The 14,316-nt window shown below is 41.2% G+C and overlaps 1 protein-coding gene across 13 annotated transcripts in view; it reads right to left on the bottom strand.

Annotated features, from left to right (window-relative positions):
- The window catches only part of FHIT (fragile histidine triad diadenosine triphosphatase), a 1,435,937-nt gene that overhangs the window by 1,376,012 nt on the left and 45,609 nt on the right, over positions 1 to 14,316 (bottom strand). The window contains exon 1 of one of the 13 annotated variants that reach the window (XM_059390070.1): positions 10,016 to 10,036. The exons of the other annotated variants lie outside the window; for them this stretch is intronic. The gene's annotated coding sequence lies outside the window, so the exon portion shown is untranslated. Of the gene's footprint in view, positions 1 to 10,015; positions 10,037 to 14,316 lie in introns of those variants that run through there. 13 annotated transcript variants of the gene reach the window in all.

The raw sequence follows: 14,316 nt of genomic DNA on the forward strand, positions 1-14,316 counted from the left end.
CTGTTACGGGGAGAAGAGACCTGGATTCTAATGTGGCTGCTGTGCAACTCACGAGAAAGGATGAGAAAACAACAAAGGACACGACAGAGGTAAGGTTACATACTGTTAATGTGGGAGGAAGACGAAAGAAGAATGAGGTGGTAATGCATAAAAACTTTGCAGTCTGTTACACAAAACACATATTTTTAAAAAAAGCAAACACAAATAATTAAAAGTAGTTCATAAGGTTGAAAGTATATTGTCTTAAAGAAATATCATTGAGTAAAATACATTCCTAAGCCACCACTAACGTTCCTAACACCTCTCTGTGTCCATCTCTGCCACTTACTCTACACCCCAACAGCAGCTTGACTGTTCCATCAAAGGCACCAAACAGCTCTAGAAAATCTTTCATTAAATAATGAGCACCTGCCAGGTACCAGCGACTCAGCTTGATCTTATGACTTAGGTAACTAATCTAAGTTCCCAAATTAGTGGGATTTTGGTGTCTCCTGGAACCGCAAAGATAAAGCAGGAGGCAAGGTCCCTTTTCATCTCTGTGTAAGCTGATTGTAATTGACAAATACTAGCATCACAGAGTGTTTAACAAAGTGACTGGTGACAAATGCTCAGTTAAGTGACGAATATACCCACCGGAAATGTTGACGTGGGTTTTTAGGTTTCTGTAGGTCTCGAAGCATTCAAGCTAAGGACTGAAACTCCCGCCTGAACAGCTATCTTCAGAGTGTGAGCATTTGAGGCCACTAGTGTGACAAAGACAAGCGTGTCCACTTGGACCCGTCAAATAACAATCAGCGATCCATGCCCCACAGATGGTAGGCCAGTGCCGCAATCACCTGATTCCAAAGATAGCATATAGAGTTACACAGATGTCAAGTCTCGATGTCACTCTGCCGCCAGGGAGTTTACCGTGTGTCATATAAAGAAGTCAACACCTCAGAAAACATCTTTCTAGAAAACATCAATTCCTCCTTTTTTTTAATATATTTTCTAATGAATTTTTTCCCTGCAACAATTTCTTCTCAGAGGCTACATATCCTGAAATAATTCTACCTTTCGAGAACTCCCTTTAAGGCTTTACACTTTATAAAAATCTTTCTTTTCCAGTTCACTTAAGAATCTGTAATATCTGCCTTGAGGTTGACTCGGTTTCAATTTATTCGAACTGGAAGTCTTCCTCAGCTTGCTAGTTATCATCCACCCAGGTATTGTCTCATGGACTCAACAGCATATTCAAATAGGCAGAAAAGGAATAACAGGCTGCTGATGCAGCTTCATCTTTGGGGCTCCTGCTCCATGGGGCCCTGGGGTGCTGGGATTTGCTGAGAGTCACTAGTCTAAGTGGGAGGAGACATCAAGAAGCATTCCTATTTAAAGATTTTCTGGGAGAGAGATTGTGAAAGAAAAGGAATCAAATCATTGAACTGAAATGCTGAAATAGGGACTTACCTTTGTATCTAATTTGTATTCACAAATTTTTATTCTTTTTCTTTTTTCTATTTTTTATTGGGGGGCAGGGCAGAGGGAGAGAGAATTGTGGAGCCCGCTATGGGGCTCGGTCCCACGACCTTGAGACCATAACCTGAACTGAAATCCAGAGTCAGACACTTAACTGACTAAGCCATCCAGGTGCCCCTATTCTTTTTCTTAAAGAGGACTGCCCTTCCTCCAAATAGTATAAGCTTCTGACCTCACAAAACCTGAGACTGTCCTGATACAGAAGAAGGTGTGTCAAAGTACTTCTCTTTTTTTAATTTTTTTAAAGATTTTATTTATTTATTTGACAGAGAGAAACACAGCAAGAGAGGGAACACAAGTAAGGGGAGTAGGAGAGGGAGAAGCACACTTCTTATGGAGCAGGTAACCTGATGCGGGGCTTAATCCCAGGACCCCAGGATCATGACCTGAGCCGAAGGCAGATGCTCAACGGCTGAGCCACTCTGGTGCCCCTCAAAGTACTTCTCTAACTGTATTCTCCTTTGCTCAAGTATTCAAGTATTTCTCAATGAGAAAACTCTAGGTCTTTAAAAATAAAATAAAGGCAAGGGGAATAGTGAGAAGTGATTTTATTTTTATTTTTTTATTTTATTATTTTTTTGAGAAGTGATTTTAAATACACACCTTTAAGACAGCTAATTTTCGTTGCTATATTTTCCAACACCCGAGTATAAAGTAAAATAAAACCTACAGAACTTTCTGGCTTTTTGACATTTCTTCCCCATAATCTAAAACTTTTAAATGGCTGAGACATCAGGATTCTGAGAAGGAGGACTGTATAATTACTCTTCCCCACAACATCAGGCCTAAGTGGATTTTTTTTAATGTTTAGACTAGTAAACATAAAAAAGCAAACATTTCTCACATGACTGATAAGTTTGCCTTTAACAAAACAACCCTGACCAAAAATTATTAGGAACCAGATCAGCAGCCCCACTGGACTCTGAAGCAATGTAATTAGGTAGTCCAACACTACATTTTGTCAGAAAACTCTGACAACCTAATAACCAGATTGTCATCAGATAGACGTTGAAAAATGATACTGCATTTGTTCCAGCATTAAAAATACCACTGCTTCCTGGGGTTTTTTGTTCTGTACAAAAATTTTTAAAAAGCTATGAGGGATGCATCCTGTTAGTCTAGATGGTGTTTAAATGGGTCTGTTCCGCTTGACGGATGGTGTAGAGTGGTGTTCTGTTTTGTTTTTTAAATAGATACACATATTTATTTAAAGTTTAAGAGTGAATTACTCTAAGGATCACCTGCCTGGTTTGGATCATTAGAACATTATGTGTTAAAAGGAAAAATACAGAAGGGAATGCTTATAGCAATACTAACTGGCAATTAGGGAGCATTTAGGTTGTGCCAGGCACCGTGTTCACTTCTCTATGTCGTTGGACTCCTCCCAGTAACCATCAGTGAGAGGTGGAGCTGGTACTTTCAGAGGAGGAAAGGCAACTTAGTCAAGGCTGAGAAACCCACTTCCACACCCAAGGACACTAACCCCACGCTCTTATACACTGCAGTGTGCTGCTGAGGAGGGAGCGTTTCATTTGGTTTTGATAGGGGTGGGGTAGGGGTATGGGGTGAGAGATGTTCTTTTCAAGAAAATCATTACATGGGGTGCCTGGGTGGCTGAGTAAGTTAAGCATCTGCCTTCAGCTCAGGTCATGATTCCAGGGTCCTGGTCTCCTTGTTCATCAGGGATCCTGCTTCTCCTCTTGGCCTCCGCCCCTCCCTCTTGCTCATGCTCTCTCGTGTGCTCTCTCTCTCTCTGTCTCAGATAAATAAATAAATAAATAAATCAAAAAGAAGATCAGTACATAGTTGGCCTCCCAGAAGAGGGTAACCCAGCAGGCAGTCTGACCTGTGAGCCAAATCCTATGTATCATATGACAGTGGAAGAGAAAATGTTAGAGATTCTTCAAATAGATATGCAATTAAATGCAAAAGGATAGAAATATTAAGATATAGCCTTAGGTTTAAAAGTACTTTAATTAGTCAATTATAAGAAGTTATCCACTAACCTATACAAGAATAAACCTCAGGGAGTACATTTCTAAGATGACCTTTGAAACCCTAATACCCCAAAATTTTACAGTATTATCTATTAAGATATAAATGAGTTATTCCATGTAAAACACCGTCAAATTTGCACATGCAAATTGCATAGCTGAACTAGCCATAATAACTAAATGACACCAATTTTTTTTCCCCAAAGCACATTAAAATACACCAGACTACTTGAATGGCCAGTCAACCAACCCAACATTCTAGTTGCGAGGCATTTTAAAGTTTCCAAAGTATTTTCCCACCCTACAACTTTAATTGACACCCAGAAGCCTACATTATTTCTTAAAATTAACCACACACACAAAAAACCACTCCAAATTTACAAACATAATGTTGAGCAAAGATGCCACAGACAAATAAGGTTATTCTGTATGATTCCATTTACACAGAAGTCAAAACCATGGCAAAACCAGTTTGTGATGTTAGAGTCAAGATAATGGTGGCCTGGGCTAGGAGCAGAGTAGATGGCATGAGAGGATCATGTTCTGTATTTTATTCTGGATGCTAGTTCCTTGGGCATGAACATTATGAAAATTCATCAATGTGCACACTATAGATCTACAAGTGTACAAATCCTGTATGTTATACTTCTGTAAAAAGATGACATAAAACAATCAATCTCTTCCTTCGGCAGTTTGCCAGCTAAATCAAGACAAAAAAAATATACTGTGGGTGCTCCTGGGTGGCTCAGTGGGTTAAAGCCTCTGCCTTTGGCTCAGGTCATGATCCCAGAGTCCTGGGATTGAGCCCCACATCAGGCTCTCTGCTCAGCATTCCTTTCCCTCACAGCATCAAACAATTCATATAGCAATTCACTATATTAATTCCTGTAATGAAAGTGTGTGGGAGGGGCGGGTGTTGTAGTCAATCATGATGGTGACCTACAATTTCCAGAAAATGTTTGCTGGGATTTAGGCCTCTGAGGCTTTAGCAAGTAGATGTAGAGCAATGCTGTGGTAAATTTTCATGAGACAGCTCATTAACAATGCATTTAAGATGTAAACATTTGACACATTTTTAGAAACACCGGTGCTGATTAGGTTCATTTCACTTTACCGGAAGTCAAAGATAGTATGTTAAAGAGATTTTTCATTTTTACCCCACCAACCATCAATAACATTAAAGAATAGATTAACTCTAGCTTTGTTCCCTGCTTCCATAAATATGAAACATCCAGAAAATGACAGTCCTTCAATTTCTCTCATCCAATCAGTTTCCAGCATTTAGGGAGCAAAGATCTCAAGTGTGTTTTGCTTATCTACCATGATTAAACACCAAGGTTGAGTTTATGAAGCTGTCTGGATAAAACTGATGCTATTACAAGAAATAACAGTTGATTTGGACACAAAAAGTATCATGCAACGTATTAAGGGATTCATTTACCCAGTTTTTACTTAAAGCTAGACCACAGGAACTACAGAGCAGGGATGTTCTCAGTGATGCTAACAGCCATATGCCCAGCCCCCAGCAGAGTTACAGAAAGCTGATTACTGAATGAGTCACTTCACTGATCCTCATGCCAAGCCGGGGACAGTGAATAATAGTTATCATTTTAAGCTTGAGTTTCTTTAAGTCACCAAGATAATATTTTTGCAAGATATATGCATTTCTTTCTCTTTTTTTTTGTAAATAAAGTTTTATTGGAACACAGGAACATCCACTCACATGTAAGATATATACATTTCAAGCAAATATATCTCCACCATTTTTTGAAAGTTGGATTATTTTCCCTAGCTCATACTTAATTTAAGAAAAATGAACACTACTAAGTTAAAATGATATTCTTAGCTTTACAAAACATCTATTGATGACAGAGTAGTCTAAATTGTGAAAGCAATTAATTGTTCCTTGTCAACAGAAAGAACTGGGCTCCCAAAACAAGATTAAAACCCCAAAGAAATAATGACTAACCATAGTAATAGCTATACTATTTAATATTTACTTTTTCTTTTCTATCTCTTGCTCATCAACCATTAGTAGACTCTAACAAATAAATAGATACATACTACAGAAACACCAATATTTGTCTCTACCAAAAGGATAAACAATAACTGTGTAGTAACAGCCTCTCCAATGCATTTAGAATATGACATTAAAACAGACCTTTAGAGTAATTGTTCCTTCTCCTACCTCCAAGAAGTACCCCCCAAAAAACAAATACATTATATGACAGGGGGGAAAAATGATCCAAACCACAAGCTAGAAAGAAGCCCAAGATGTCACCTGGCCTGTCATGTGCACATTATCAGCAAATTCATTTCACTCCACCAGCACAGGCTGCTCTGACTCCCCAGGGTCCCCTTTCTTGGCTCTGCCTCAAAAAAGAGGCACATGAAAGACCAAAAAACCCTGCCACATAGTCTAATACTAGCAAGCCCCTGAATTCTGACACATCAAGCTCACTGAAAACTTGTAGTAGCTTGTTCTCTGTCCTAGCCTAATTACTATTTCAGAGAACAATCTCCCCTTTTTTGACAATTTTTCCTGTCCCTTGTTTAAAATGGTTGAGGAGCAGATTCAGGTGCTATTTTTGGTATGTGAAATAAATATTCCATTTATTCTATTGCATTTCTGTTATATTGTATGATCAGGTGGCTGCTACTCTTCATTCAGGCTCTTCTAGATATCATGTCTACATACTCCAACCTGCATTAGTCCCTGCTTACATGAGCATTTAATGAAAAATCCCATGGCCACATACCTCATAGTTGCAGCAAATTGGACATTACAAAGGAAGAATCACTTCCTCTAAAGTGTAACCATTAACTAAAAGAAAAGCCTGATGTGACATGAGCTGTCAATGACACGAGACATCTGTAACTGATAAATTACAACCCTAGAGGGTGAACTAGGTACCTAGGAAGTATAAGATCTCAGAGGCACGCTCTTGGCCCTGATCAATTAAATTCTCTTCCTATGAGACAAAACACATGTATTCCACAGTTAAAGGCAGAGACTTTGAAATGCAAATACACTCAGGTAAATTGTTCTAAAACTTCATGACTCATATCTGTGAACCAATGTTCTAACATTAATACAGTACTTTTTTAATCGACTCAACTTTGCTAACTGAAATTTTTGGAAAGACAATTTTAGGGGCCACGTCACGCACGTAAGCATCTGCCTTTGTCTCAGGTCATGATCCCAGGACTCTGGGATCGAGCCCCGTGTCAGGTTCCCTGCTCACCTACCCCACCCTGTTTGTGCATTCTCTTTCTCTCTTTCAAATAAATCAATAAAATCTTTCTTTAAAAAAGATAATTTTATGTTGCCACTGTAAATATTCAGTATCATTAGTATACAATCAATATCACTTGCCATATTTTAGAAATAGAATAGAAAAAGTATCCATCCAACATCATCTCATGTACTACCTGAAATACTGTAATAAATTATTGGTTTAAATTCACACTAAAGAGTACTAAATGAGTGATATACAAATTCTCAACACTCCTGCAGCCTGTGCTCGGACTAAAGCAGGAAAGACCGCCAGAAAGAAGTAGGAAGGGCACTGAGAACCGGAAGAAGCCATGTGTGAAGGCTGCATGCTTGGAGTGTTGTGGGGTGCATGTCATAAGCCATAAGAAATACAAGTACAAAGGAGCAGGCTGTCGCCCACCGTACAATTATTTGTGTCAGGGGGTGTCCCTGCATCTGTGTCATAGCGGAGGTCCACTGTACTGGTTGATATGAAGGTCTTTCTCCACTTCTATGCACCAGCTCTTTCACACATCTGAGCTCACAAATTACCCATCACAAAGAAATCGCATGCTGTTAATAGGTCTCTTCATCGTGGCTGACAGTGCAGAACAAATGTCAGTCCCTGTGCTGAGACCAAATTTCTGGAATGCTAACAGGGGTTCCCAATAGGAGGAGACACATTACCTAGAGGTCACCCCAATAACTCCTGGAGTGAGTTGCTGAATTCTGCTTGCTTCGTGCCACATTCACCAAAGTGCCGTATGTTCTAGCTCTCCGTGGCTACCTTCTCTCCAATCAGATTCTCAGTTCTCTGATCATCTTTCCGTTGCTCTTAATACCTAGCTCTCAGCAAAACAGGTGCCTAATTTATAGAAAATGCAAGTGAGTGAATCTGAATTCATCAACCATAAATGAACAAACGAATGGATGAATGAATGAATGAATGAAAATTAATCAGCTTTGCCAAAAGGAGGACCTGAATGCCCAAATTATCCCAACCTGTCCAAAAATATCAAGGAATGTAGCAAAAATCCCATCAGTACACCTTTTGGAGAAATAAGTTCCCCTTCCATTGCCCTAGCTGAACAAGGATCTGCTGTATTCTCTCTTCTCAGCGCCCCCTTCTTACAAGCTGTGCAATCTTGGTAAAATTAGTTAACTTCTCTGAACTTCGGTTCCCTCATCTGTTAAATTCTGAAGAAAAACATCTGCCCCATGAGTAGTGATAAAAATTAAATCAGAGAGTTAAAGAAAATTGACTACCACATTGCCCAGAGTATATGGTAAGCCAAAGATGCTGGCAACATTTTTGAACCAGATCACAATACCAAGATAAACTATCAACGGCATAACGGTTTCATGTCTTGTTACAGTGTAACACCCACATGCTTTCATTCACTGCCCTGATACCTCTCTGGTTTGCCAGTGTTGAAAACAAAACCACAGGCTTCAAATGGCATCACTTAGGTTAAGGCCCCAAGTCAGTAAACCATGACTTAATAACTAACCTAACTGCAGTTTCAACATCCAGAGAACATAACCTTTACTCAGTCAATGTGGGAATTTCCTGGTCAGCACCAGAAAGGTTACTGACAGACCCCTTCCATTCACCTTAGGAGGGCAACCTCACCTAAAACAATGAATTCTTTGCTAATGATTTCCTTCCCCCTCCCCGCACCTCTCTACCTTCAAAATCCTTTCCTTCACCGTCGGTAGCCCTTTGGAGCTCCCCTCACATTGACAGCTGGGAGGCTGCCCAATTCTTGAACGGTTTAATAAAGCCAATTAGATTTTTTTTTTATTTACTTGGTTGAATTTTTGTTTTTTTTAACACCAGTATCAGAGTATGAAGTTTTTAATGCTCACAGAAAATGGAGCAGATTAGCAGGTCCCACTGGCATACACAGGAACAGCATCATGTACAGTCTTCATAAACACACCTTACCAAATGTATCCTGGGTTGAGGATGGCCACAGTTCACTCCCATCGTGAAGCCCCCTGCATGTTTCACTTCTTTCTTGCTCTGAATCCCCTACACTTATAATGCCCAGACAGCATCCCTCCTTTCTAAATCAGAAGGATGAGCACCTGCAGCCGCAGGAGGGGAAGGTTAGGATCTGATGCCTGTAATATTTTCCAGACAGAGAACACTCTCCCGATGCCTCTACCCAGGAGATGGTAAACTACTCTGACATCTCAGCTGTTGCCCCTCCAAGCAGATTCACACACCTCTCGGCTAACACCCCCTTCGGGCAGGCATCTAATCATGTTTACAGTTATTCATTATGACTGGCTATACACAGATAGTGCCTTTGGTGTCAAACCGGATGGCCCCGTAGACCCCTAGCCTGAGAGAGCCGGAAGATACAGACATACATTAAATAAGACACAGGCAGAAACATAGCATCCACTTCTGTGCAAGGGAAAGAGAGTGAAGCCGACCTGCTAGTCTCCTCCAGAGCTCTAGTGTGGGGAGGCCCACGGCAAGCAGAGCAGGATCAAAAAAATCTGAGTTGCTTTGGGACCGGAAAGCTTGCCAGAAAGCTTCTGTGGGTGTCTGCAAGCAAATATGCCTGCAAGAAAAAAGATGAACTGTTTTGCAGGGGAATCATCTTGAACCAGAAGGATGAATGTGCCCGGTAAGTGCCAGGGTGTGTTCCTGAACCTCTGAGCTAGTGCACATCTAGTGTAATTTCCATGCAGCTCTCCACGGAAGAACTGCTCCAAGAACACGAGGTGGAGAAGTGCCTTTCGCCATCTGCAATAATCTAAACGGGGAGTCATAGTCGGGGAGGGCGGAGATAATGACATGAAGAGACAGCCTCCGGTCCTCAGAATCCACCGTAATGAACACTCTGTATTTAAACAAGGCAAACCTGCATTTCCTCAAAAGGCATTTAGACACAGTCACACAACTGGGAGTGAGTCTAAAAACTCTAGAGATAGCGGTACATTTCCCCACTGACACAGCTGTATTGAAAAATCAACCCATGGCTCTAAGGGAAATGAGAAAACACAACTGGTGATTTCTAGCAAGGCATCCAATCTTCATTTTTGTGATCCCTCAATTCTCAGTTCAAGTATAAACAGACTTTTTTTCCCCCCTGAAGTAGGAAAAGGATTAAGTAGGCAGGACACTTTCTGAGTTCTGTGTAGCATATGTTCATAAGCTTTCCTTTTGTAGCATTTATGGATTCATTCTGGAGTAGGGTTAAGCTGGAGCAAAGCAATTTGGCATGCTTACATTTGCTTTATCGGGAGAAGCAAGTGCCGTCTGCAGGGCCACCCTGACCTGAGCAGCAAAGAAGCTTCCTGGAACCCTGAGGGGGATGCTGATTATTTTCCTGACAGGGATGCTCAAGCTGAGTCTCCTCCCTGCAAAACAGAAAATGAGCTTCATGCAAATCACCCTCTGGAAAGTGGTGGCCTGGGGGACAAGAGTGATCATTATCACAGAAACTTAATTTCTGACCAACTTCAACGATCACCGCTCAGTTTCTGCACAGCCACACAACCTCAGGGTCAGCATTCCAATCCGTCCCAGCCTAAGAAGCACATTCAGTGACAGATGTGATTTCCCAATCTATACACCAGCTTCCATAGGCTACATCCCCATGGCAGAATCCAGGGCCACACTTAATGAGGGCGTAGTAGAAGAATTTGTAATGTTCACCATGCAAATTTAAGAAGCAATACTTATCATTTTTTTAGGGGAAAAAGCAGTACATACCTTTTTTTTTTTTTTTTAAGTCTATCTACAAAGAAAACGAACTGAAAAGAAAGACCCCGAAATGCCATAAGTGGTCGTCTCTGGGCAGTAGGGTCTCCAACAATCTCGACTTTCTTCTCTTTTAGGGATCCATTTCCCAAATAAACTAAAATGCAAGTGTATTCTTTTTGTAATGTGAATAAAGTGATTATAAAGTAGTTTAAAGATACAGACTGGCATTTACAAAAAAAAGCTTTTCATCTGCAAAACAGAGAAGTATTCCATTCAAAGTAAAATAATTGACCTGCACCATTAAGAAAGAACTACCAGATCTCATGGTCCACTCTGCTATTCTCACCATCACTAACCGCTTGGTAAGCACCCACTGTGTGCCCTGCCCAGCAATAGGCATCAGTGTTCAACTAAGTAATTCAGGTAATAAATAAATTATTTACATCACTGGGGCCCTCCCAGAGTTGTTTAAGTTGGAAAACCTGAAAAGCAGCATTTAACAAGGGGATTAACCCATCCACCTGCCCTATACAGCACCTTGTCAGAGAATCTCTCCCAGTCATGGGATTAAATAGAAATAAGGAGGCCTTGGGCCCAGACCAAAGCTGACTCCAGCAAGTGCGAGCACTTGACCTAGCTCAAGCTCCTCAGATACTTGCTCCCAGGGAAGAGAAGCTGAAGTGATTCCTATCAGTCTCTGCCCACCCCATAAAAGGGATGAGGGAGCAGCAGGGATAGTCAAGGTGGACCGGCCACACAGAGCAGAGCAGCAAGTATGCAGGGAGAAGTGGCGGGAGAGGATGTGCAGTCCGAGTCAGTCACTGTGCTTTAGGATGGAGCCACTGAGAGTTAGGGTGGTTTATCCATTTACCGCTCCTGCGCCAGGGGGTTAACCACTTCCTGGTCCAATGTCTCAGAAGCCTCAGTCCAATCTGTCCTCAAATCATAAGCTAGCTGGTTGTCTTAGAGCAAATGCCATCTTTTGTTGTTTTTGTCTCTGTTTTGGTTTGTTTCTTAAAAACAAGTGATTCTGAACCAAGGGCTAGTTAGTAGAAGGGTGAAAAACTATGAACCCTCTTTCCCCTGTCTGCATGGCTGATTCCCCCCCACCGCCCTTCCTTCAGATCTCAGCTAAAATGTCATAAACTCAAGCCCACACAGACCACCGCATATGAAGAGGTCTGCTCTGTTTTGCCTTCTGTTGCAGTAAGACTTAACTTTTAATTATATATGTATTGTTCTTTAAATAGTTGTGATCTGTCTCCTTCCCTAGATGTAAAATCATCAAGAGTTTCTTGAACTCCTGGCACATTTCAGGAGGTCAGTGGTGTTGAAAGCATTAGTTAGTCAAGTAAATTAATACATATTCATTCATTCAATATACAAATAATCACTGAGCAGTTAACGTTTGCAAAACTTGGTCCTTTCTCTATAAAGAACTAATGATTCAAAGAAGGAGATTAGGTATATATGCAAAAACAAGAAATATCCACACAGCAGACACCACTGAGGGCCTATCCAACAGCCATCCACCCCTTCTTGTGCCTTGAAAGTAAAACCTCAATCTTATTGGACAGTCCTCCATCCACAAAGCCATGTACTAGGGAAGGTGAGATTAACCCAACTCAGGGGTAAGTCCTGATTAGCTTAAAGCAGAGAATGGGTTACAGCTGCTCAGATACCATCTATTTGGCCCCTAAGGCAGCTGGGCAGAACAGGGTCAAGACTGTGAGAGCCCTCAGTCACACCCCCATCACACACACACACACACACACACACACACGACACCTCCAGATGTAAGCAGCCCCCCTAGTTACCAAACATGCTGACCAAATGTTATCATGTTCTCGATATACCCTGACAAGAAGAAATTTAGATTGGAAAGCACCAACCTAAGCCAAGCAAGGTCATCCCATCCCCTGTACCAGTGTCTGATTTAGAAAGGAGTATGTGGTTGCAATCAGCCAAACGTAACCTCACAAGAAGCCTGCTAGAGGAGTTACAGGAAAGGTCTCTTGTTTTTAAAAAGGAATAAAAAGAATAAATAGTCTCTAATGCCAATGGATGCTACCACATGTCCAGGTGACTCCCCAGAATGAATAAGCCATTTTAGAATCCCTAAAGCAGCCAGTCTGAGGACCAAGTCAAAACAGTGAAAATGGCAGAGGTAAAAAGCAAGAAATGAAGAGTTTAATGACAGTGTTGAGCCACCATATTACCATAACCCGGAGCTGCCCCCTTGGGATATCTTGTTCCTTAAGATAATTCATTTTCCTTATTCTGATAGCTTTTATTCTGTGTTCAAATATAAGCTGGTAGAGAAATTCACAAAATAATTGACAATACTTAGCAATCTGTCAACAGCTTAGAGCTCAAAATCCTCTCTCTGCTGCACAGTGACAACCATCAAAGGCACCCTGGTGGGTCCCCAGTTGCTTGGCACCAGGGAAAAGTGGATTAAGGTTGGATTCCAGACATTCAAAGCCCGGGTTCTATAATGCCTTCCCATCAATCATGACATCCATGGGGCTCAGCAGGTAGACATGGAGAGGGTAGGAAGATTTTTTTTTTTAATTCCCTTATTGTTCAAACTATTTTGAATTGACTTTCTAATTATTTGCAGCCAAAAGCATCTTCACTGATAAATCTATCTTCACATAATTAGCAACAAATTTATGTGACCTCCTTTGAGCAAAAGACTCAGGAGAAAATGGTGCCGAGATTCATGGTTCTACCCACATTCCTCCAAATCTACAGATGATGGGTCTTCAGTGAATTTCTCCCTAAAAGGAAGACAACTGAAATGCCAGGAAAAAGAATTAACCATGTGATCCTCCGACACTGTCTCCATCATGACAGTCATAAAGCACAGCACAAATGCTCATGCGTCTCCTTGTCTCAGTGTTGGGCAGCATATTTTAACGATACCAAGTTGTGCATTTTGTTATCCCTCCTATATATTCCCCTCTTATCTTAAGAACTTCGACAGAGATTGCATTCCCTTTGTCCAAGTGTAGAAAGTACTAGAAGGCAATCTCTAACAACCCCCCCCCCCCACACACACACACACAAAATCTGGCCCCTACTAAGGATTCTTCTTTCATGGAAGGGAATGTGCTAGACACTAGCAAAAAGGACAGGGATAAAACCAAGTTTGGACTGTGTTGTTTAAAACCATCTGTTTCCCTCATTCTTGTTTAGGTGGAATACTACCAGCGAGAAACTAGAGGTTTTCTAGTTTCTTAAGGTAGTGAAGGCTAGAACCCTATTCCCAGGCAGATCTCTAGGGAGGTCATAGGACTTTTGATGGGGATGATGAGGAGATTCTGGGAATATAAATACTAAATCCCTGAAATGAAAAAGAGCCCAACTTCCTTTGGAGAGAACTAGAGGGCCACCCAAAACTGCATGGATGAGGAAACTCTCAGGGTGACCAGCATGGACTAAGGAACAGAGGTCCTTTTCTTGAATGTTCTGTTTGTAGGGACCAAGGGCAGGCAGCCCCAAGATGGACCATTTTAACATGAAAATTATTTTCAGTTAAAAAGCAATCAAAACCCAGAAGGTTTGAGAAATCTCTTTACCTCGTAGACAGGGAGGAACCTAACAAGGCCTGTATCCGCAAAGTCCTCTCTTTAACCCACTCTTTCTGGGAGGTCCAGCAAACATCTGGTTACCGAATATTTACTCTTTTTCATCTCCCTGTGAATTACAATTCCTCCACTTTAAACTCCCAAGCCCTACCTTCTTCTCCTTAATTCATATAATCTCATCCGGCCTGACTATCTTCAGAGTTTCAACACATACATGGATTCTCCACATGT

This window comes from Mustela nigripes, chromosome 2 (assembly GCF_022355385.1).
Source record: "Mustela nigripes isolate SB6536 chromosome 2, MUSNIG.SB6536, whole genome shotgun sequence".
In the NCBI taxonomy this organism is placed as follows: domain Eukaryota; kingdom Metazoa; phylum Chordata; class Mammalia; order Carnivora; family Mustelidae; genus Mustela; species Mustela nigripes.